Source organism: Salvia miltiorrhiza, chromosome 8 (genome assembly GCF_028751815.1).
Source record: "Salvia miltiorrhiza cultivar Shanhuang (shh) chromosome 8, IMPLAD_Smil_shh, whole genome shotgun sequence".
Lineage (NCBI taxonomy): Eukaryota > Viridiplantae > Streptophyta > Magnoliopsida > Lamiales > Lamiaceae > Salvia > Salvia miltiorrhiza.
In genome coordinates this window covers 27,998,783-28,023,437 of record NC_080394.1, presented here as the reverse complement: position 1 = coordinate 28,023,437, position 24,655 = coordinate 27,998,783, and the positions used below count along the sequence as shown (strand labels likewise).

General features: G+C 36.0%; 2 long non-coding RNA genes across 2 annotated transcripts; both read right to left on the bottom strand.

Moving 5' to 3' along the window:
• Positions 1-9,556: 9,556 nt before the first annotated feature.
• Positions 9,557-12,615, bottom strand: LOC130997449 (uncharacterized). The gene is made up of 3 exons (XR_009093085.1): positions 12,153-12,615; positions 10,371-10,449; positions 9,557-9,775 (listed from the first exon to the last, which is right to left on the bottom strand). It is a non-coding gene; the product is annotated as an uncharacterized LOC130997449 (long non-coding RNA).
• A 6,306-nt stretch (positions 12,616-18,921) lies between these two features.
• LOC130997448 (uncharacterized) lies at positions 18,922-21,977 on the bottom strand. The gene is made up of 3 exons (XR_009093083.1): positions 21,518-21,977; positions 19,736-19,814; positions 18,922-19,140 (listed from the first exon to the last, which is right to left on the bottom strand). It is a non-coding gene; the product is annotated as an uncharacterized LOC130997448 (long non-coding RNA).
• Positions 21,978-24,655: the final 2,678 nt, after the last annotated feature.

The following is a 24,655-nucleotide window of genomic DNA, read 5'->3' as shown; positions in this document are numbered from 1 at the left end:
TACCGAGAGAAACCACACTCGGTAAATTTGAAAAATATAGCCGTAAATTACCGAGAGAATCACACTTCTCGGCAATATAGCACATTTACCGAGAGATTACCGAGGGAAATTTCCCTCGGTAAAATTAAAGCACAAGCCGACGTGAAACCCGACAAAAAATTACCGAGACCCAAATCCCTCGGTAAATCACTCGGTAAATTTACCGAGGGAATTTTCCCTCGGTAAAATTTTTACCGACATTGAAAATAACGACGGGGCGTTTTTATCGGTGATATCTCGGTAAACATTTTACCGAGGGAAAATCGTGTATTTACCGAGGGAATATTCCCTCAGTAAAAAAAATATTTTTTGTTGTGAATCCATACGTTGTTACTAGAACTTGAATCAATGACCTCTAAGAAGATTTAGTATTTGGTCCATAACTCCTTTTTAAACATTATAATAAAAATAATAATAAATATATATATATACCATTTTATCTCTAACCTTCAAATTATATTCTTAATAAATCCTCAAAATCCTATAGTCATCGTATTCCCAAACATATGAGCCCTAAAATTTGAAAGAAGAAAAAAACCATAAAACTCGTTGAACTCTGCCAGTAGCCTCGATCTATTGTTCCTTACAAAATTGAAAATTCTAGGAAATGAAAAAAACCCAACTGTGTTGATATGAATAGCTTTCACAATGAATAATATTGAGTTTTATGGAAAATTAAATACAATTACAAGGAAACAAAGCAATTGATGGCAGCAATTGAAGGTGTGTTATATGCACTAAACAAATCAAGAAACTGTAAAAAATATGAATACGGTCTCTTTATCTCTATTGTTTGGATGGTTTTTACTATTTTGGTTCTTAGAAATTTTTTATTTTGTGATGAATATGAGATTAAGGCTATAGGAACATTGTCCTAATTTGACATTTTTCTTCTTTCAGTTTTTAAAGTTCGTAGTTTTTATAATTTGGTGGCTATGAGTATGAAGTTTTTCTTCTTTCAAATTTTAGAGTTCATAGTTTTGGGAATACGGTGGCTATGAGATTACAATGATTTATCATATAAATTTAATTTAAAAATTAAGGGTAAACTTGTATATTTATTATTATTATTTTTATTACTTTCTCTGTCCCATAAAAATATGCATAGCACGGGACGACATAAATTTTAAGAAATCTTGTAAAGTGTAGTATGAGTGGAGGAGGGATTCGACATTGATTGTGATGTTTAGTGGAAGAATTATTATTATAAATGGAGTATGTATATTTTTATAAGATGGAAGAAAATAAAGGGTGTATAACTTTTAGAAAGGGGCTATGAAAAGTAAGAAGGAGTCTACGAATAGAATTACCCCTTGAAAGACGTTGAATAATCCGCCCAATAGTTGAGGTTTTGTTTCTATTTTTTCCCTAAAGAAATTGGGCCATTATCCAATTAAGGATTTAAATTTTCTCACCGAGCCCAATCGTTTTCTAAAAAGTTGGGCTGTTTTGTTAAATGTGATATTTGCATCCAACGTCTATATTTTTATGCAACCTCATAGGTGATCATTTTTATTTTATTTTTGTGATAAAACCTCATAGGTAATCACTATGTTCATTACTACATGTTTTTCAAGTATTTAAAATAAAATCTTGAAGTTATAAATCTGTGGTGACATAAATATATGCACAAAACGAGCATTTGTTGAGAATCGAACATTTTGCATGATCCCTAATATACTCCCTCTGTTTATCTTAAGTGTTCTACGGGGAAAAAATTATATTGAAGTATTATCTTTGTGCCCATATTTATTATTTTTAAAGTGTAATAAATTTATTCTTTAATTATTTTTGTGAGCATTTGACTAACTAATGAGCAGCTCATCTTTTAAAATTGTTAAAATACAAATATGTTACTATTCTATTCAAATTGTTAAAGTTCTATGCGTATGAATCTTCACATCTTTTTAAAAATGTGCCCTGATTCGATGTGTGAAAATTGAATTAGTTTGTTTGATTAATGTTTTTGAATTCACAATTAACTCGATGAATTCACAATTGAATTACCAGCGTTGGTTGTGAATTCACAGCCAACACTATTTCTAATTGTGAATTCACGCGAATTCACAACTAACACTATTTTTAGTTGTGAATTCAAACTTTAAAACTTGAATTCACAATCAATACTAGCTATTCAGTTGTGAATTCGAGTTTCAAAGCTTGAATTCACAACCAAAATTAATGACAACTGTGAATTCGACTGGTTGTGAATTCTTGGGCAATTTTTAAATTTTTATATGCAAGTGTGAGTATTTTTTTAATTTTTTTTATTTTAGTGGGTATTTTTTAAATTTACTATTCCAAAGTGCCTATTTTCAAAATTCATTTTTTTTTTTATTCTCAAATTTTGAAATAGGACACTTGAAAAGGAACAATAAATTTTTCTTAATAAGACACTTAAAAAAAATAGAGGGAGTAATCTTTAAAATTATTTATTATATCAAAACCCTCGATAAATTGTACTCCCTCCGTCCCAGCCCAATAGGCTCGCTTTCCTTTTTGGGACGTCCCACTCCAATAGGCCCAGTTTAAAATAGGAAATAATTAGGGCTCTAATTAAAATTATAACTACTAGATTAAACCATAATTAAAACTCTAAAAACTCTAAAAACTCTCATTTTGGAATTCACTCGGCCGTTGTTCTTCTCCCCTCCCCTTCTCCCATCTTCCGCCTTTTCCATTCTCTTTCTCAACGACGAGCGCCACCGCCATTTCCGCCGTCGTCGTCGCTCTCTTTCTCCCCTCTCCCAGTTATGGTGGTCTTCTCCCCCTCCAGATCCCGGAACCTCTACCGTCGTCTCTAGCGACGTAAACCCTAGCCGCCTCCACCGCGTTCTACCGTCTCCACCACGTTCTACCGTCTCCACCGCGTCTTCGGTCTCCACCACCTCCATCCGTCTTGTACACCAGGATCCCCAGATCTGGTGAGGAAGACGATGTGGTGGCTGAAATCGCTGATTTTGGGTGGGGTTGCAGATCTGGAATTTTCTTTCTCTGAGTTTGATTTCTAAGTTCTTTGATTTGTTGATTTGTTGCTGTCAAATGGGTAGAAGGACGATTTTGTTGTTTTATTAATTTTCAAACTCTGAGAAATGGATAGAAGGTCGATTTGTTGATTTGTTGATTTTGTTGATTGTCAAATGGGTAGAAGGACGATTTTCTAAGTTCTTTCTCATAATTTTGTTGGGTGCTGCTATTGAATTCGTAGTGTTTGATTCCTCTAATTAATTTCCAGAATTTCCCCTGATTAATTCGTGCAATAAATTGCAATGCAAATTTAATTTAGTTAAATTAAATGAAAAATGAGATAATGAAGCAAATATGATTAAGGAAAAATAAGAGAACATTTAAAACCTTAATTATTGGTGTACCACACCATTTACCTACTAAAAATGAGTTTCTTAATCTCCGTGCCGAAATGAACTGGGCCTATTGGCCTGGGACGGAGGGAGTAGTAATATATTAAAGAAGGCTAAGAACAATCACAAGTCCTAGAACTAGGTTAATCACAAGTTGAAAAAAAAAAAAATCAATGAGATGGGTGTTTTTTTATATACAAGATACATATTATGTCATAAAATTATATATTATATTGATAAATTAAAAAAATTATTTTTAAGATACAAGATACATATTATGTCATAAAATCGTATATTATCTTAATCAATTAAAAACAATTATATTATTACAAATTAAACCAAATATTCAAAAAAATTACTGCAATTTAATATCTAAACAAAATACAACTCACACAATTTGAAACAAAGATCTGTTCTTACAAAAGAGAGTATTTGATATCTCAACTTTACCGTTTGAATCAAATCTGATGAGTAAAAGTTCAAGTACAAAATAAATTTATGACGTCATATTTGGTATTAGAAGTAACTAATTAGCCGGATATACTTTGATACCAACTCTCATAATAATGTTGCATCAATTACATCATTGTCTTATCAAAAATACGTGACATGCAAGAGCATCCACTCCAACATACTTACACTCATATAGCTTTCATCATCTTTACTCCTTATCCCCTTCTTCTAACGAGCTCAATTTAAACTACATTCATTACAAATAGATTGGACTTTTAAAATATCAACTTTATTATAATAGAAGTAAAATTTATTGATTAAACTAAAAAATTTAAAAATTAGCTATACTTATCATTTTACTTTTCACATAAAAAAAATTTAAAAATTATTCACTAATTTTTTAATTGTGAATTCGAATTTTTGAGTTACAATTCAAAACCAATAATATTTTTAATTGTGAATTCAAGCTTTTAAACTCGAATTCACAATTAACACTAATTCTAGTTATGAATTAAAGCTTTAAAATTCGAATTCACAAATAATACTAGATATTCAATTGAGAATTCAAATTTTAAAGCTTGAATTCATAACTAGATGTAGTGCTAGTCGTCCCTTCAAAAAAGAAAAAATAGTGCTAGTTGTGAATTCGAATTTTTAAAACATAAATTCACAATTAAAAATAGTGTTGATTGTGAATTCAATGTTTAAAATTCAAATTCACAATCAACACAATTTCTAGGTGTGAATTTAAATTTTAAAATTTGAATTCAAAACTAGCAATAATGTGAGTTGTGAATTTAAGCTTTAAAACTAAAATTCAAGTTTTAAAATTCAAATTCAAAACCACCACTAGCGATTCAGTTGTGAATTCATCAATTTGGTTGTGAGTCAAGAACATTAGCAACACAAACCTACCTACATTTTTATCCCAATTAATAAATTCCTTAAATTTTTAATTCTCGTCGAAATTTTTTTCTAGATCGTCAATAAAACTTGATCCTCTTTATTCCACGAATTCTTTACAAATCCCCAAATTATTCTCAATTACCCGCGCATAGATTGGATTTGACGCCTTGTTTGATGATTAAAATCTCACTAAATTTGCCCTTCGTGCAATGCACGACAATAATTATCAAATTAAGTTAATAATAAATTATAGTATACCACAATTATATATGTTGAATTAAAATATATTTTAAACTTTCAAAAGTATATATATATATATATATATATATATATATATATATATAGGGTTAGGTTCAATGAAAAAGGCCTAAATGTAAGAAAGAAGAGAGAAGTAATCTCATCCGTTGATCTTATCTAATCTAACGGACATGATTTATTCACGCCATGTTCAACGGATTTTTTCGTTGAACATTCGTGAACATATACAATATTTTTGGGGGTTCTGGGTTTCGACCCCCCATGAAAAAATCCGTTGAACATGGCGTGAATAAATCATGTCCGTTAGATTAGATAAGATCAACGGATTAGATTACTTCTTTCTTCTTTCTTACATTTAGGCCTTCTTCATTGAACTTTAGCCTATATATATATATATATACTTTTGAAAATATATATAGGGGAAGACTAAAATAAGTACACTTCTTAAGATATAAAATAGGAATTATTTTCAGCCCTTAGATCATCAAGATCTACGGTTGATTTATTATCATGTTGGATGAATTCATGGTCCTGAGTTCGATTTCCAAAGGTAGCAAAAAATTATTTTTCACAATTCATACCTTTATACAACGAATTCATACGTGTTCTACATAATATTCATATATTTTTCCTATTTCTTATTTCTTATTTTAGGAGGTACTCCCACAGTAGCCCTCCCATATATATATATAAAAGAAATCTAAGTATGAAACATATAACCATATCACGAAAATATAGAAATACATTAAATAAGATTTTTTTAATAAAATGAATACAATATTACAACTGCGTCCAAATAATTATATGTACATTTTGATAAAAGGAGTAGAAGTGTTGGAAATTTTAGAAAGAAATAACTAAAATATTTTTATTTAGTCACTCTAATGTATGTATATATATGAAGAAGATCAAATGAGTCCAAGTAAAGAAAAGTAATTTTTACTTGAATAAAGAAAAATAAAATAAGAAATTAGTTCAAATAAATCGTTAACACAAATTAGAAAAATGAATTATTCAAAAGAAATTTAATATCAAACCTCAATCTTTCAAATGATAACTATATTTATTTTTTCCATATCACATATCAAATTAAAATTATTATCATGATCTTTAATTTCATAGATATATTAAACTTTGGTCATTAGTGAATTTGTGTATTTTTTAAAAATAAATAAAGAAAAATAAGAAAAATGTAATTGAGATAAAATGAAAAGAAGAAAAAAAACCTAGTGACGTGATATTCTCTCTCCATGTTGCAAGGGATATGGTTACAATTTGGAGAATGTCATTCTTTTCAAAAATATTTGTAAAATTACCATCTAAATTAATTTGAAATTGATTTTAAATTGAAAACTCTCTTTTTAATATTGTATAGAGTGGCTCATGAGCTTGCTCGTCTTGCTGTTGTTTCTAATGATGTAATGATTTAGAAGTCAGGATTTCCTTCTTGGCTTCTAAATATTGCTCTTTCGGATTTCAATCAATGATAGTTTCTTTCCCTTCAAAAAAAAAATATTGTATAGATATCTTTTCAAGGGAATGCATATCAAGGAACACATCAATCATAAATATCTCACATGGAATGCATATCAAGGAACACATCAATCATAAATATCTCACATGGAATCGCAAGAAATTAGCATTTAGATGATCCAACAACCAAATTTCAGATGGGACGGAATTTAAAGTACCCACTTTGGTTAGTTATCTTACAAAATTACCCACCCATATAAGATGTCTTATAAAACTACCCACTTTGCAATTGATGGTGATAGGTTTGCATCGTTTTCCGTAAAAGTTCTTACACTTTTCTTACACAAGTACACTTGTGTAAGAAAATGTGTAAGAGAGGTAGTTAAATATGACTCTAAATCTGAGGAAATGGCATTATTTGCTAACTTACGTCATTATTTGTAACCCTAAATGCCTTAAGTTCGAAAAAATAAAGACAGGTTTTCATGTTATTAAACATCTATAAGAAAGTTGAAAAAAAATTAAATGAAGCGTATTATGAAACAAGTATTTTTTTTTAAGCTAATACAACAATTACCCGCCGGTTAATCGTAGCCGTTAGCAGTAGCCGGCCGAAAATGGATCCCGGCGGCTACTTTAACCGGCTAGGATTAACAGGCGGGTAAATACTTCATTAGCTTTATAAAACATTCTAGTTTCATAATACTCTTGATTTTAAATTTTTAAACAGACCTAATTTTTATTATTATTATAAACTTAAAGGGGGATTGGACAATTCACGGGTATAATAGCTTTCTAGGGTGGGAATCTATTTGCAGTAAATTCACGAGAATGAGATTGACAATATAAACTCAATAAGTCTAAATTTATTTAGTTTATTTGATTGTATATTAATTAATATTGTAACACATAAAATAATAGCAAATGGTGCATAAAAAAATTACAAAATCATCTATTAAATATTAGTGAAACATAATACACCTTACCAAGTGGGTACCCGCCAGAAATATGTAGCCGGCTGCCGTAGCCGTGGCTAAGAAACTACTCACGGCTACAGCGTACGGCTACTCAGTACTGGCGGGTAAGCTATTAAATATTTTTAAAATAATATTTCATATCATTTTATATAATATTCGTATTTTTTACCCTTAATTTACTACTATTTCTTCTATTTATACACGAAAACCTATTTTTTTTTAAAATTATAAGCTTAAAGGGTGATTGGACAATTCATACGGCTACAATGCAGCTTTATAGGGTGGGAATCTCTTTGCAGTAAATTCACGAGAAGGAGATTGACAAAATAAACTCAATAAGTCTAAATTTATTTAGTTTATTTGATTGTATATGAATTAATATTGTAACACATAAAATAATAGCAAATGGTGCATAAAAAATTACAAAATCATATATTATGAATCAGTGAAACATAATACACCTTAAAAAGTGGGTACCCGCCAGAAATATGTAGCCGGCTGCCGTAGCCGTGGGTAAGAAACTACTCACGGCTAAAGCGTACGGATACTCAGTACTGGCGGGTAAGCTATTAAATGTTTTTAAAATAATTTTTCATATCATTTTATATAATATTCGTATTTTTTACCCTTAATTTACTACTATTTATTCTATTTATACACGAAAACCTATTTTTTTTTTAAATTATAAGCTTAAAGGGTGATTGGACAATTCATACGGCTATACAGATAGGCGAGAATCTTGGAAGCTTTATTGGGGGGATATACACGGCAATTTAAAGGCTTGTTTGACCAAGAAACCCATTTACATGTATAAGAATTGAGTAGAAGTTTTAACCTAGCCGCACGGGTAAAGTTTATTTTTTGAGAGAGAGTGAGAGAGAGAGGCAGCCGAGAAAGAGAGAGACAGAGGAGAAAGAGCATCGGCTACTCATTTTTAAGAGAGAGGAGAGCATTCCAAACCCAAGGTAAATTGGAATGAATTTTTGTTTTTTGCTTGGTTTTCTTGTTTGTCCATGTTTGAATGAGAATCATTTTTTTTGAACTTGAAGGAGAGCATCCACGATTTTTTCAACGTCCGAAGGCATAGACCATGGCTTCTTCTTCAAATCAAGTAAGTATCCTATTTCGTTGATTTTAAATTCGTGAATAAGGATGTTATTTTCCACAACAAGTAGAAGCATGTTATTTTTGTGAATTTTTTTGGACCGGATTGTTTAATTCGAATTACTTGTGTTCGTGAATTAATTATGTTGGGACGAAAATTACATTGTTTAATTATTGGGACGGAATTTACTTATGTTGGGACGAAAATAATTAATTATTGGTTGTATATTCATTTTGGTTGTAGTCATTATGTTTAATTATTTTGTTGGGACGTGAATTACTTATGTTATTTTGTTGTAGTCATTTTGGTTGAATTAGTTATGTTATTTGTGAATTACTTAGTATATAATTTGATTTAGTTTAATTTTAAAATTATTTCAATTATTTAAATAAGCTGAGATGCCAAAGAATTGAATTGGGTAGTGCATAATTATTAAAGTAACGCGAAGATCCTCTACATGTACATAATTATTTTCGTGAATTATTTGATTTAATAATAATTCTATTTGGTTGAATTAGTTATGTTATTATTAAATTGATAATTATTTGATTTAATTAATTATATGTTGGCTTTTTAATTGATAAATTTTTGGTATTGAATAGATCGGTTATCGGAGGCCCGACACAATAAATCGCCCCGGGACGCAGATCAGTTCTTACTACAAGACCAGTTATTTGTCCCTGGTACCCGAGCGACTGAGGGAAATTGGGGGCCACGCACTGGAGAATACGTTCAGGCAGGGTTGCTTTGGACATTTGTTGGATTGGGAGCCAGGCTACAGGTGCAACATGGCATTGCATCATATTGTCTCTCGTCATCTGCTGGATAGTGACGATGTGATGTTGTCACAGCCCACTATCACAACGACGGGTTAACAGGGGTTATGACTTGGGGTGAACAATAAGAAATGGAAATGGACAATTACTTAACATTAAAGTATATGAAATGTCACTCATAGATAAAATGCTAGGATTATATATGATTATTTGGATACTTATAAAACATACACTTAAATGAGAACTGATTAAGGTGGGTTACCCAATAACACGTATAACAACTTCATAACATAGAGCTATCCTAATCAAAGTGTTTTGCAGCGGAAAACGTGTGAGATATACATATGAAGATGTATACTCAAGGTTACATTTCTTGAAATGTCAAAGGAACACCCGCTCAACATCATTCCATTCCATCAACTGCTCAACCTGCACATTTAGAAATACATGCAGGGCTGAGTATAAAAATACTCAGTGGGCATAGCCGAAAATACAACATGCATACATATATAAATTGAACTGCCATAACAGTAACACACAGGGGTTTTCTTAAATGACCTGCGCTTACTAAAATATTTCTTTCATTTTCATAAAGTCGATCGGCCGATCATTTTCCCTCATATGATCCATATCTGTCCTTTCTGTCACGCGCCGGGAAGGAGGCCTCCTTACCACGGACGCCAAGACCGGTCGCAAGCGACTCGCGGTCTCCATAAGTGTACACGTTAACCCTAGCTAGCGACCTTTGTCTAGCATAGGATCCCAATTGGATTTCCTTTAAAGTTGGCGAACCAACACAGATAGGATACATATAAAAACATAAACATTTTTGGCAGTCAATCATTTCATAAACATTTCATTTCATTTCATGAACATTTCATTTTCATTTCATAAGAGTCATTTATCATTTGGGCATAATAATAAACTGAAATTAACAGTTAAAATCATCTCATGCATATATTCGTATAAGAGGCCTACGACACGCAGGGGATCTCTATATACGTATAGTAAAAGTAATGCCCACCTGGATAGGCAAAGCCTGAAGATCATAATCACATAACCTGTCTTGGGAAAACAGTGCTAATCCCCTTGGTCCACAAAGCCTACAAGAAATTCTATTCTTAATAGGTCTCCTTGAATCTAATCTTAAGTCATGGTGTAGTGCTTAACATTCTATGATTCACTTAGCCGGGTTTTTAATGAATAAATAATTAAAAACATTTCTCTTGAGTTAAGAACACCAACAATATTCTTACTCATCTTTCTTTAATAATTGGAATTATAAATAAAACCAATTAAATCATAAATACTTTTTATTTCATGATGCAAATGAAATGTCATGTCATGCTTAGCATATGATAAGTAATTACTTAAAATATGCACTTAATAATAATTTAATATTATTATAAAAATTATCCTTTAAATAAATTAATCAAACTAATAATAGTTCAATTAATTAAAAATAAGAAAGCCCAATTTAATTAATTGAAGGCAATCCAAAGTCTTTAAAAATAATTAATCAAACTAATTAATAGTCTAATTAAATAAAATAGGGAAGCCATTTAAATAGATGAAATAGAGCTCATGCTTAAATAAATAATAGCCCATATAAATTTAAAAGATGAGGCCCAACTCAATAAAATATGAATGGCCCAGACTGAATAAAATAAATCGGGCCCAGCTAAATAAAATTAAAAATCGGCCCAAGCTTTTAAAAATCGCAGCCCAAATCTATTTAAAAATCGAAGCCCATCACTCATAAAAATCGGCCCAAATACTCGGCCCAAATAAGGAAATAACAAAGCCCAACCTTTAAAATTTTCGGCCCATATGCTCAAGCCCACTCCAAACCTAGCCCAAAGTCTTCCTCCCCCTTCTTCTTCCCCATCTGTCGCACAACACTCATCTCTCTCTCCCTCTCAGCCGCTCACTCTCTCTCGCTCTCTGCCTCTCCCGCCGCCGCCACCGGACGGCAGCACCGTCCCCGGAGGCCGGCGGCTCCGCCTCCTCTCTCTCCTTCCCTTCGACCTCAAGTCTCCCTCTCACTCTTCCCCCACCTCACAAACCAACACACGCCGGCCCCTCTCCCGACGCCCCTCCTCTTCTCCCTCTCTCTCGGCGGCAGCAACCGCCGTCACGGTCACCGCCCGACATTAGCGGGCAGAGCCGCCGTGCAGCGGCCTCCTCTCTCTCTACGCGCTCTGGCCAGACAGCAGCTCGGAGCCACCGCTGACCGCCGCCTGCCCTCTCTCAACTCCGGCCGATAGCAGCAGCCATATGCTGCCACCATCGCCGATTCCCAGCAGCTCTCTGTACCCCCCCTTGTTCTCTCTCCTCCTCGCTGCTCTCATGGCCGCTGGAGCTCGCCGGAGCAACGGCGACAACCACTGCCCCTCGGTTCTCCCTTCTCTCGGCTGAAACAGGCCCGACATCCCACCGCGAAGAGCGGCGCCCGAGCCCTCGCTCCCTCTCTCTCACCGTGGCCGGGCGACAGCAGCGCCGCTGCCGTCGACTCTCTCTCTGCCCTTCCCGACTCAAACGCTCCAAACACTCAGATTCGACAGCAAACCAAGTTCAAGACTCCATTTTTCAATAAAAACAACAAATCTCCTCTTCTGCTTTTCTTTTCTTTTAACAACAGTCATGTTCTGATGTATGTGTATGAATAAATAAATGTCATTCTTTTGAAATGCTTGAAATGTTTTGCTGTGTAAATCATGAGGTTTATTTGTGGTTTCTGATAAACCAATTTGGAGCTAGAGGCGTAATGTATAAACAGAGGTAGGCGAAAAAGTCAAGTGGTTACCTTGGCGAGGATTTCAGTTGGTATTCTGATTTTTTGCTTGTTTGCTCAATACTTGATTTTTGGTGAAATGAGCTTGGGCAGCCGATGAAAATTTTCAAAATGAGTGGAGCATGTTTCTAATAGATAGAAGAGTGCAGATTGGAGACTATAATTGTGGAGGTTGCAGTGTAGAATGGTGAAGGGAGTTGCTAGCTGGAAAGCATGATTGAAATTAGTCAGTGATGAATGAGGTGTAATGCATGTATGGTAGGTGGGTAGGTGGGTAGGTGGCTAATGGATGATATAGGGTGTAGGTGATTTGACTAATAAAATATCTGTGTTGGTTTATCGAACTGTAATAATTCTTCAGTGTTCGCTAAATAAAATAGTTCGTGTAAATGATCGATGCTCAATTAAATAAATATATAATGCATATAAATTTAATAACTAAATTTACATATATATATTTTTGTAAATCGTCTTTGTTGGAATTAAAATAAATTCTTTTTTTCTCAATCCGGCGTGAATTATCTTACTTCTAAATTTAAAATTATTCTAAACTTAGCTCGAGGAAACGGGGGTATTACATTCCTCCCTCCTTAAAAAAAATTCCGTCCTCGGAATTGCATATCTGATAATCTAGTTGGGGATACTAGTCTTTTATTGCATTAATCTCTTTCGTGGCCTTTTCCATCCTGTGATGGTTCCACTACATGACGAGAACAATATTATTGCCTCGTAAAACTTGAACCTTGCGATCAAGTATATGGACTGATTTATCTTCATAACTTAGGTCCTGGCTAGGACTACTTTATCTTGCTTAATCACATGCTTTCTTAATTGCGAGATGCTATACGTATTGTACACATCCACAATGCTTGGTGGCAGAGCCAACTTATAGGCTACAAAGGCCTAACTTATCTAGGATCTCAAAACGTCCTATATAACGGGGTCGTAACTTGCCCCTATTTCCCGAAACGTATAACTCCCTTTGAGGGAGAGACTTTGAGGAAAAATCGATCCCCAACATTAAATTCTAATTCCGATCGGCGTTTATCGGCGTAAGACTTTTGTCTATCTTGAGTTTCTTTGATTCTTTGCTTGATGTGGTCGACTTTCTCAATCATTTGTTGGACCAGTTCAGGACCTAACAACATTCTTTCACCCACTTCATCTTAGTAAAGTGGTGAACTACCTTAATTGTTTCCTTTGTCCTAAGTCACCTTCTCAGATTTGACTAGGAAATTCTAACATCAAACTTTTCTCATTATCTTGGTAACTCTCACTTACAGATTAATGGTACTCCTTCTGTCATGTAAACTAATTTTCTCATTTCCAAATATTTTTTTTTAATGGGGGTTTCTAAGTTTCCATTGTGGTGGTGTTCCAACTTTATTCTTACTGTAGCTTCTGGCACTTTAGCCAAAGCATTCACTCTCTTAGCTTGAGCCTACTAGTCTTGGGGTTGGGTTATACCTTAAGTTTAGTTCTATTGCTTTCCTTCCATTTTCTTTTTCTTTACCTCCATCTTGAGGTAGTATACATATCTTGTTTGTGCGTGAACTTTTTCCTTCTCCAATTGTTGTAGTGACTCGGTGGTGAGAGTCTCGTTCATTGCTTGTTCCTTCATAATATCTCCCTAGTTTACTAGGGAAATTGAAAATCTCATGCCGCGATTTATTTACGAACTCCTTTACTCATTTCTCATTATTCATTTATAAATGACTTAAATAAGCATTTTAAACTCCATTAAAATGGAATTGATTTAAAACATTTTAATCCTTTTAAAATCCATACTCATAAAGCCTTAACTCATGCTCTATCTCTTTACTCAACTTTATATAAACTCTCCACTCATCTTAAATCCTTAAGTTCAAGGATAGGTTTCAAGAAAATCATGGTACTAAGTCTCGATTTATCTCTCATATAAGGCTCGTCTAATCTCATTCAACACATAGACAACACAATCACATAAGGCACATAAGAAAACACAATCAAACATTATCAAAACATGCTCTGTTTTTACACTGACTCAACTTCAAAATCTAACCTGTTCTTACTCCGACACCTCCTGGACTCGAGACTCATACCAAAAGAAAGGTCATCGAGTCTATTTTCATATAAAAAAAAAATAGAGTCAAAAACTCGAAGTATTGTAGGAGATATGACTGTTTTACTACAGTCTACCATATTCGGCAGTTTTGAGCAATCGAAAACTTGGATTTTTGAAAAATAGTAAATGTTGTCAAACTGGGCTCACATTTTGTGGATATCTAGCTAATACAATAAGGTTAATACCATAAAATTTTGGAAAGCTAGATCACACAGGAAGCTACTGAAATGAATGACTCTTTCCCCTGCTCTCTGAAACTCTCGGTAGTAATGTGCAGTTTCGGTTTTGTATTTTATAAAAATAGTAAACGAAGTCCAAATCATTTGAAATTTTACCGATGTTCTCAATACTCATGCAGAGACTTGGTATAAAATTTTCAAAGCTTTTTAACATTGAAAAATCGTCGATCACAGTAGGTCAGTAGGCCTACGAAATTCACCACAATCTCATCTCAAACTCTTAAAATACTCAACTCAACATTCCTTCAAGGAAACTCATCAAAGCTCATTTTAAACACATATAACACTCACAAACATTCAAGCACATTATAATGCTCATCATACTCAAATCTTGACTCTCTTCTTACATCATAACCTCAAATCTCTAGTAAAACGTTTCAATGAACGCATCATTAAAATTCTCTTTTCATTTTCATGCACAAAATTACTCAATTATTCAAACATGATCTCATTCATCATATAAATCATTATACACATATAGATTCCCTTTTATCATGTACTAAACTCTAATGAAACTTCATGTATCATCATAAAACTCTTAATAAAACATGACAAACTTTCACATAATGGTCATAAAGCAATTAAACCTCATTTTATCAATCATCGACTTCTCAAAATATGAAAACTCAAAAACTCATATAAACTAAACTAAGTCAAAAATTTTCTTAGCCAACAAAAGACTTACTCAAACATAATTATACACTAATATCATGCTCAAATATATATATCTTAAGCCAAAATCACTTTAATAACACATAGGCAAAAAGTCCTAATTTTTATTAAACTAAACTCTTTTGAAAATATCACTAATCATGTATAACCTATTGATCAAATCATAGATCTAACATCCTAGGTTACCAATTAGCACAAATCAACATCATAAAGCAAGATCACATATAGATACACATGTATGTCATCTTCTTCCTCAAACTAACACTTTTCATTTTTCACCTCTCAACCTCAAGCTTCAATCTCATCCATCATTAATCTTCTAAATCATCTCATAAACTCAAATCCATCATCAATACATCAATTGATCCATAGGATCTCAACATCCCAATTTTAGGTAAACTAACCTAATAGAAAAATCTATATCTCATGGCTAATCATCAAGATATTCATATATATATTAACTCAATAATCATCAATCATCATATAACTCAAGCCAATTCAAGAAAACAAACAACAATTTTTCGTAGGGTTTCAAGCCCCTAATTTTCGAAAATTTCATAGAAATAAGTTGGGTGATTTTCTTGCTCAATCATGATCATATACTCACATATAACATCATACAATCTAGATCTATAAAAATAAGAATCACTTACCCAAGATTAAACAAAAATCAAAGTTTTCCTTTCTCACTTTTCAAACCAAACCCCACGGTCCTCTTGAAATCTTCAAGAATTGAAAGGTGTTTATGTTGATTTGGTGGAGGAATTGATCTTGATGTGAACTTGGAAGCTTTGGTGATTCATCTATGGTGATCTTTTGGAGCAAAATCGGAAGAGAGGGAGAGAAATTGAGAGTGGCCGAATGGTGAAGAAAATGAGGGAAATGAAGTGAATTTGTCTTGCTTAGGAAGGATGATTGGGGACCAAACACTATTCATCATTTAATACTTGTCCCCCCTATACACTAATCCCTTCCCTTCATCTTCATACCACACGTCCACTTCAAGTAAGGCTAAGGAAATTAATCACATGCTTATTAGATTAAAATAATCATGTGTGTGTAAGGTTGTGTAGTCTAGAATAAATCATGTATTAAGCTACATTAATAAAATCATAAAAGACTAATTACTAATTAATGCAATGCTACAAAACTCTTGTGACCAATATTTAAAATAAATATGGCACTAATATTAGTGCACTCACTTAATTATAATATTCTTCATCATAGGAAAAATAATTTGAAAATATTTTCTTTGGAAAAAAAATTTCATAAACCGGCATTCTTTGATTTCTCGGTAAAAATAAACTGCACTTGCTTTGAAAACATAATTAAAATTCCAAGTGCTAAGGTTATCAAATAAAAATCATAATAACTTGCTCACAATGACATACGTAACAAAACTCACATAATCAATCAGTCACGTAATTTCACATAATATCACGTCAAAGCAGTCGGTAAACACAGACAAACTAGACGTCTCTCCGACCGATTTTTTTTTTTTTTTTTTTTTTTTTTTCTTGACTCTATTTTCAACTAATTATTCATATTTTCTTAATAGGACAATCAATCTCTCTGACATCTCAGTATTCTCAATAGTGTTAAGACATTATCTCACAACATAGGGAAAAAGTACGGGGTGTTACATGTACTATCAAATTTAGATAAAATTCATGACTTCATGCATAATTTAAAATTCATGTGGCTCATATAAATACACTTAACTCACCAATTAAAACTTATGCACCACATTTATAAAAATTTTCCTTTAACTAAGCACATTAAAACACATATATAATGATTAAATCACATCAGATAAATCAAACCAGTTTTTTTTTTTTATAAATGGATGCTGAATCCTAATTGTTAATAATTAAGCCCTTAATCAGGGATTAAAAGTCGGGGTATGACATACTATCCATTTTAAAAGAAATTTCGTCACGAAATTTGTACCACAGAAAATAATTCTGGGTACTTCTCATTCATGCTAGAATCGAGTTCCCACATCGCCTTTTCTTGATCATAGTGCTTCCAAAGAACTATTACTAAGGGTATCGACTTATTCCTTAGTACTTTAACTTTCCGATCTAGAATAGATTCGGGTCTCTCCTCATATCAATTGGATTCCTAATTCCAATTTATATACACGAGATTTACTTGAGAATAAGTTCCCTCGTCCTTTTGCGGCGGTTCATTTTGCTCCTACCTCATTCCTAGGGCTCATCTACGGGGTATATTTTTTTTTTAAAGACTAAAATAGTCATCAACCCATTTCTTGTTATCTATCACATGAATAACACTTTCCTATGAATTTATCTTAAAACTATCATAGACCAATTAACTTAAGTCCTCGTACTCGAACACTATATTACGGTCTTAGCTTGGACTCTGAATTTCTATCATAATGAGTGGTCGATATCATTTATAGGACAAAGACTAATCTCAACTAATCACAATTTTACGAAGCCATAGTTTGGGTAGTATACTACGTCGGTAGACTAACACTTCTTAGTCTTATCAATCAAGGGGATCTATCATGACAACTCACGAGTTGCAAGACTCAAACTCAACACAACATCAAAGCAAGGTGTTGTAGAAATTGTTCAAGGGAATCAAAAGAATGACCAGAGGGTATGAAATGATTAACTACTATGTCGAACAAAATGACCTCGAGTAAGAACCCACCTGGCTTTTCAACCGAAAGTTGAAACACATGGGTTTTCAACCCAAAAGACGTCTACTGAGATTTGGATCATGTGGACTGGCCAGGTCCAACATCATCACCTCCCAGTCACACGGGAAACATCGTCCCGAACTTGAAGAGCCATGAACATATTATACATAACAAAACATAAGCTCATTATGACAACTAAACTTATCTTAAGGTTCTCTATCCTATTGATCTCAAACCCCAAACCTCTCTTAAGACATATACACACAGACATACGTACACAGGCAAAACACACTATTCTTAAAATCTGTCCTGTAGCAAAAGTCGATTTGATATTCCGTCGCACTTGAACATTTGAACATAGAGACTATGGTTCAACCTTTGATGCAACGTTTACCTTGAATTCGTCGCGTATTTTCATTCTGTGCTTTTCCTTTACCTCGTACATATCTTTTCATTCCTCTTTGTAGTTCAAAAGAACCATCATTTTCTTAAGGGAGCTGAGACGTTCTAAGTTCTCTTTCATTCTTCTACATCATCACCTTAAGAATCTAGATTGTAGAGATATCCTACTAATCTAGTAGTCTATGTTCTTTTAAAATTGTGATCATGCAACTTATAGCAATCTATGTTATCCGGGAAAACATATGTCAATTTTTCTATCATTCGTCTGATCATAACATCATAGATTGCGAAAATATGCCATGAAAGGCAAAACATTCAACATTTCATCATAACCTGTTCTTCCCATAAACATATTCATGAAGCATTTTAGAACATTAACATCTTTAAAACGTTGAAACTGCAGTTACCTTCTTTCCTTGATTGAGCACGATGCAATGGAGTGTTGAGCGGTGCCATATGAACCCGTGTAAGTCTAAAGAATCAAACTAGACTCGACTCTTTAGAATAAGGTTTCTAGGGCCAGAGCGAACGAACCGCTCTGATACCACTCTGTCACAGCCCACTATCACAACGACGGGTTAACAGGGGTTATGACTTGGGGTGAACAATAAGAAATGGAAATGGACAATTACTTAACATTAAAGTATATGAAATGTCACTCATAGATAAAATGCTAGGATTATATATGATTATTTGGATACTTATAAAACATACACTTAAATGAGAACTGATTAAGGTGGGTTACCCAATAACACGTATAACAACTTCATAACATAGAGCTATCCTAATCAAAGTGTTTTGCAGCGGAAAACGTGTGAGATATACATATGAAGATGTATACTCAAGGTTACATTTCTTGAAATGTCAAAGGAACACCCGCTCAACATCATTCCATTCCATCAACTGCTCAACCTGCACATTTAGAAATACATGCAGGGCTGAGTATAAAAATACTCAGTGGGCATAGCCGAAAATACAACATGCATACATATATAAATTGAACTGCCATAACAGTAACACACAGGGGTTTTCTTAAATGACCTGCGCTTACTAAAATATTTCTTTCATTTTCATAAAGTCGATCGGCCGATCATTTTCCCTCATATGATCCATATCTGTCCTTTCTGTCACGCGCCGGGAAGGAGGCCTCCTTACCACGGACGCCAAGACCGGTCGCAAGCGACTCGCGGTCTCCATAAGTGTACACGTTAACCCTAGCTAGCGACCTTTGTCTAGCATAGGATCCCAATTGGATTTCCTTTAAAGTTGGCGAACCAACACAGATAGGATACATATAAAAACATAAACATTTTTGGCAGTCAATCATTTCATAAACATTTCATTTCATTTCATGAACATTTCATTTTCATTTCATAAGAGTCATTTATCATTTGGGCATAATAATAAACTGAAATTAACAGTTAAAATCATCTCATGCATATATTCGTATAAGAGGCCTACGACACGCAGGGGATCTCTATATACGTATAGTAAAAGTAATGCCCACCTGGATAGGCAAAGCCTGAAGATCATAATCACATAACCTGTCTTGGGAAAACAGTGCTAATCCCCTTGGTCCACAAAGCCTACAAGAAATTCTATTCTTAATAGGTCTCCTTGAATCTAATCTTAAGTCATGGTGTAGTGCTTAACATTCTATGATTCACTTAGCCGGGTTTTTAATGAATAAATAATTAAAAACATTTCTCTTGAGTTAAGAACACCAACAATATTCTTACTCATCTTTCTTTAATAATTGGAATTATAAATAAAACCAATTAAATCATAAATACTTTTTATTTCATGATGCAAATGAAATGTCATGTCATGCTTAGCATATGATAAGTAATTACTTAAAATATGCACTTAATAATAATTTAATATTATTATAAAAATTATCCTTTAAATAAATTAATCAAACTAATAATAGTTCAATTAATTAAAAATAAGAAAGCCCAATTTAATTAATTGAAGGCAATCCAAAGTCTTTAAAAATAATTAATCAAACTAATTAATAGTCTAATTAAATAAAATAGGGAAGCCATTTAAATAGATGAAATAGAGCTCATGCTTAAATAAATAATAGCCCATATAAATTTAAAAGATGAGGCCCAACTCAATAAAATATGAATGGCCCAGACTGAATAAAATAAATCGGGCCCAGCTAAATAAAATTAAAAATCGGCCCAAGCTTTTAAAAATCGCAGCCCAAATCTATTTAAAAATCGAAGCCCATCACTCATAAAAATCGGCCCAAATACTCGGCCCAAATAAGGAAATAACAAAGCCCAACCTTTAAAATTTTCGGCCCATATGCTCAAGCCCACTCCAAACCTAGCCCAAAGTCTTCCTCCCCCTTCTTCTTCCCCATCTGTCGCACAACACTCATCTCTCTCTCCCTCTCAGCCGCTCACTCTCTCTCGCTCTCTGCCTCTCCCGCCGCCGCCACCGGACGGCAGCACCGTCCCCGGAGGCCGGCGGCTCCGCCTCCTCTCTCTCCTTCCCTTCGACCTCAAGTCTCCCTCTCACTCTTCCCCCACCTCACAAACCAACACACGCCGGCCCCTCTCCCGACGCCCCTCCTCTTCTCCCTCTCTCTCGGCGGCAGCAACCGCCGTCACGGTCACCGCCCGACATTAGCGGGCAGAGCCGCCGTGCAGCGGCCTCCTCTCTCTCTACGCGCTCTGGCCAGACAGCAGCTCGGAGCCACCGCTGACCGCCGCCTGCCCTCTCTCAACTCCGGCCGATAGCAGCAGCCATATGCTGCCACCATCGCCGATTCCCAGCAGCTCTCTGTACCCCCCCTTGTTCTCTCTCCTCCTCGCTGCTCTCATGGCCGCTGGAGCTCGCCGGAGCAACGGCGACAACCACTGCCCCTCGGTTCTCCCTTCTCTCGGCTGAAACAGGCCCGACATCCCACCGCGAAGAGCGGCGCCCGAGCCCTCGCTCCCTCTCTCTCACCGTGGCCGGGCGACAGCAGCGCCGCTGCCGTCGACTCTCTCTCTGCCCTTCCCGACTCAAACGCTCCAAACACTCAGATTCGACAGCAAACCAAGTTCAAGACTCCATTTTTCAATAAAAACAACAAATCTCCTCTTCTGCTTTTCTTTTCTTTTAACAACAGTCATGTTCTGATGTATGTGTATGAATAAATAAATGTCATTCTTTTGAAATGCTTGAAATGTTTTGCTGTGTAAATCATGAGGTTTATTTGTGGTTTCTGATAAACCAATTTGGAGCTAGAGGCGTAATGTATAAACAGAGGTAGGCGAAAAAGTCAAGTGGTTACCTTGGCGAGGATTTCAGTTGGTATTCTGATTTTTTGCTTGTTTGCTCAATACTTGATTTTTGGTGAAATGAGCTTGGGCAGCCGATGAAAATTTTCAAAATGAGTGGAGCATGTTTCTAATAGATAGAAGAGTGCAGATTGGAGACTATAATTGTGGAGGTTGCAGTGTAGAATGGTGAAGGGAGTTGCTAGCTGGAAAGCATGATTGAAATTAGTCAGTGATGAATGAGGTGTAATGCATGTATGGTAGGTGGGTAGGTGGGTAGGTGGCTAATGGATGATATAGGGTGTAGGTGATTTGACTAATAAAATATCTGTGTTGGTTTATCGAACTGTAATAATTCTTCAGTGTTCGCTAAATAAAATAGTTCGTGTAAATGATCGATGCTCAATTAAATAAATATATAATGCATATAAATTTAATAACTAAATTTACATATATATATTTTTGTAAATCGTCTTTGTTGGAATTAAAATAAATTCTTTTTTTCTCAATCCGGCGTGAATTATCTTACTTCTAAATTTAAAATTATTCTAAACTTAGCTCGAGGAAACGGGGTATTACAGATGTGGTTCTACATCAACGGCCAGAAGGTTTGCCTTGATCACGCCGCTTTCGCTCTTGTGACCGGATTGTCATTTGGGCAACATCGTTTCGATCCAACAGCCCGCCACAATTTGAATAGTAATGTAGCATACAGACGAGTTTGTGGCGGGCGGCGCTTGTCAGTTAAGGAGTTGGCAAGCATTTTTTTTTAGCAGTGGACGGAGATTGACGACCCCGACGGCTCGATAGCACTGCGTGTGGCCCACCTGTTGGTGCTACACGCATTTATTTTGGGCGTGGACACGCCACGACCCGTGGAGATCTGGACGTGGGCTTTGGCGGAGGACTTGTCGGAGTTCTCCACATTTCCTTGGGGTGCAGCGGCATATAATCGCTTGAACTTCAGGATGAAGAAGATGTCGGTAGAATGGAAGTACCACTTCTATGGGCCTTCTTGGGCTCTATATACTTGGGGTCTTGAGGTTATTCCCGCCTTGGGCAGCCACATCGCTATACATAATGCCGGGATATTACCTAGATTCAAGAGGTGGACCTTCTTGAGTCACAACATTGCAGACTTGCAGCCCCTATTTGAGTCACCGGTAATAATTTAAGTGTTTACTAGTTAATTATATTTGATGTTATGAATATTAATCATCATGTACATATATTTTTTATTGCAGGAGACCGGGCTTTATGAGTTGCAGCCCGAACAGCAGGAGCTGGAGACGCATTGGTGGCTATCGGTCGCGAATGAAGGAGATGTCCAGTTTCCAGGTCCGGGCGTCTTCGGCCAGAGGAATCCTCGACCGGATACGGGGGGTGGGGACCGCTCTGACGCATCTATTCAGATGGAACCCCGACGTCGCAGTTCGAGGCGCAGAGACCAGGGAAAGCGGCAGAGACCACAGGTGGTTTCGTCCTCGTCGAGCAGTGGCCAGCGGGATCAGAGTGGCGGCGGCGATCGCCCCGTGACTTCCGGCCGGAGGTCACAGAGTCAAAGGAGGCCCAGATACGGGGGAGAGAGCAGTGCTGCTCATGGGCCTTCTGGTTTGAGCGAGCAGGAGTGGCAGCGCATGGAACAGATGGTGCGCGAGAGTGAGGGCCGGGTGGCGAGGCGTGTGGAGGAGGGCCTATTCACGAGGCTGAAGAATTGGGCCGAGGAGACCTTTGGGTGTATGCGTTGCCGATGCTCGCATAGCACCGATGTACGTCAGCCCATGCCTGCTCCAAGACCTCAATCGGACAGGCGACGTGAGCCCGAGCCCGAGACGGAGCCCGAGCACGAGGAAGCGCCATCGCAGCAGAGGTCCCCTGCACACCAGTCGCCTGCTAGGGACGCGGGTCACTCTGCCAGTGATGATTATCAAACCCCACCGGGCCCGCATATTGGTTTTGGTGTGCCCACGACTTTTGGGGCTGGCGGACACTTGACCCCATATCTGGGGCCACGCTACTCGTACACTGAGCAGCCCTCGAGCTCAGCACACCCATTCGAGCCGCCTCATTCTTCGCTGCCTATTCTTCTCGAGGCTGGTTATTCTCAGGGAGATATGGAGCGTTTCTGGCAGCAGTTTACTGGGGTAAAAGCTCAGTATTTGTTTTAAATTTAACTTCTAATTGAAATTACGTGTCATTGTTAAACTGTTTATATGTTTAACTTTTGTTGTTTTAATGTAAATATAGGGAGCTTCTGCTTCTGGGGCAACACCTGTCCTTCCCGTCAGTGTTTGTCCACCACCACCACCAGAGGGCGCGCAACTGCGCCGAAGCCACCGTGAGCGGCAGCTTTCGGCTGCGCTGAGATCCCCATTCGTTCACAGCCACGAGCCGAAACCCGTCGACAAGAAGTATATTGAGGGATTTACTCGTATGGTGGAGGGTATCCGTACTGGGAGCTACAGGAAGTTGGTGGTGACAGAGAGTGGGCACCCGATCAAGAGGACGTTTTGGCAAACTCTCATGAGCAGGACTAAAGACCTCGAGCCACAGGTATCTAATATTTTTGATGCATTTGTTACATGTAGTATTATTGTTTACTTAATATTAACACTAAAGTATGTGCAGCATGTAGATGCGTACATGATGACGCTGAGGCATAGGCTGGTGACCGGTACAGACCTGCTTCAGGACATCGATCACAGGACGCATATCATATTGGATACGGAATTCTTCGTAAGCATTAACATATTTTGCGTTTATAATAAAATATTGTTGAAATAATGTTTTTCTTCTTTGCAGGCTTATTTGGATAGAGAATACAAGGAGCTAATGGAGAATGCGCGCCGTATGTTTAGCTCTCGTGCAGAGCAGCGTCTTATAAGCTCTGAGGCTCCGGTGTTGTCGTGGAAGCCGGCTGCCAAGCTGATGTATTCAGTGTATGGCAAGGGTACCTCATCGACTCAGGGAGATTGGTTGGATGCCATTGCGGTACACAATTACACCTACATCATAAATAACTTTGACTGAAAATAAAAAGGATTGTTGATCAAGTATTTCTTCCTGTACAGGTCATTGTTCCTGTATTTGTCGAGGGGCGTATCGTTATCTGTAGCATTGATATGCTCACGGGTAAATGCCGCGTATTCGAT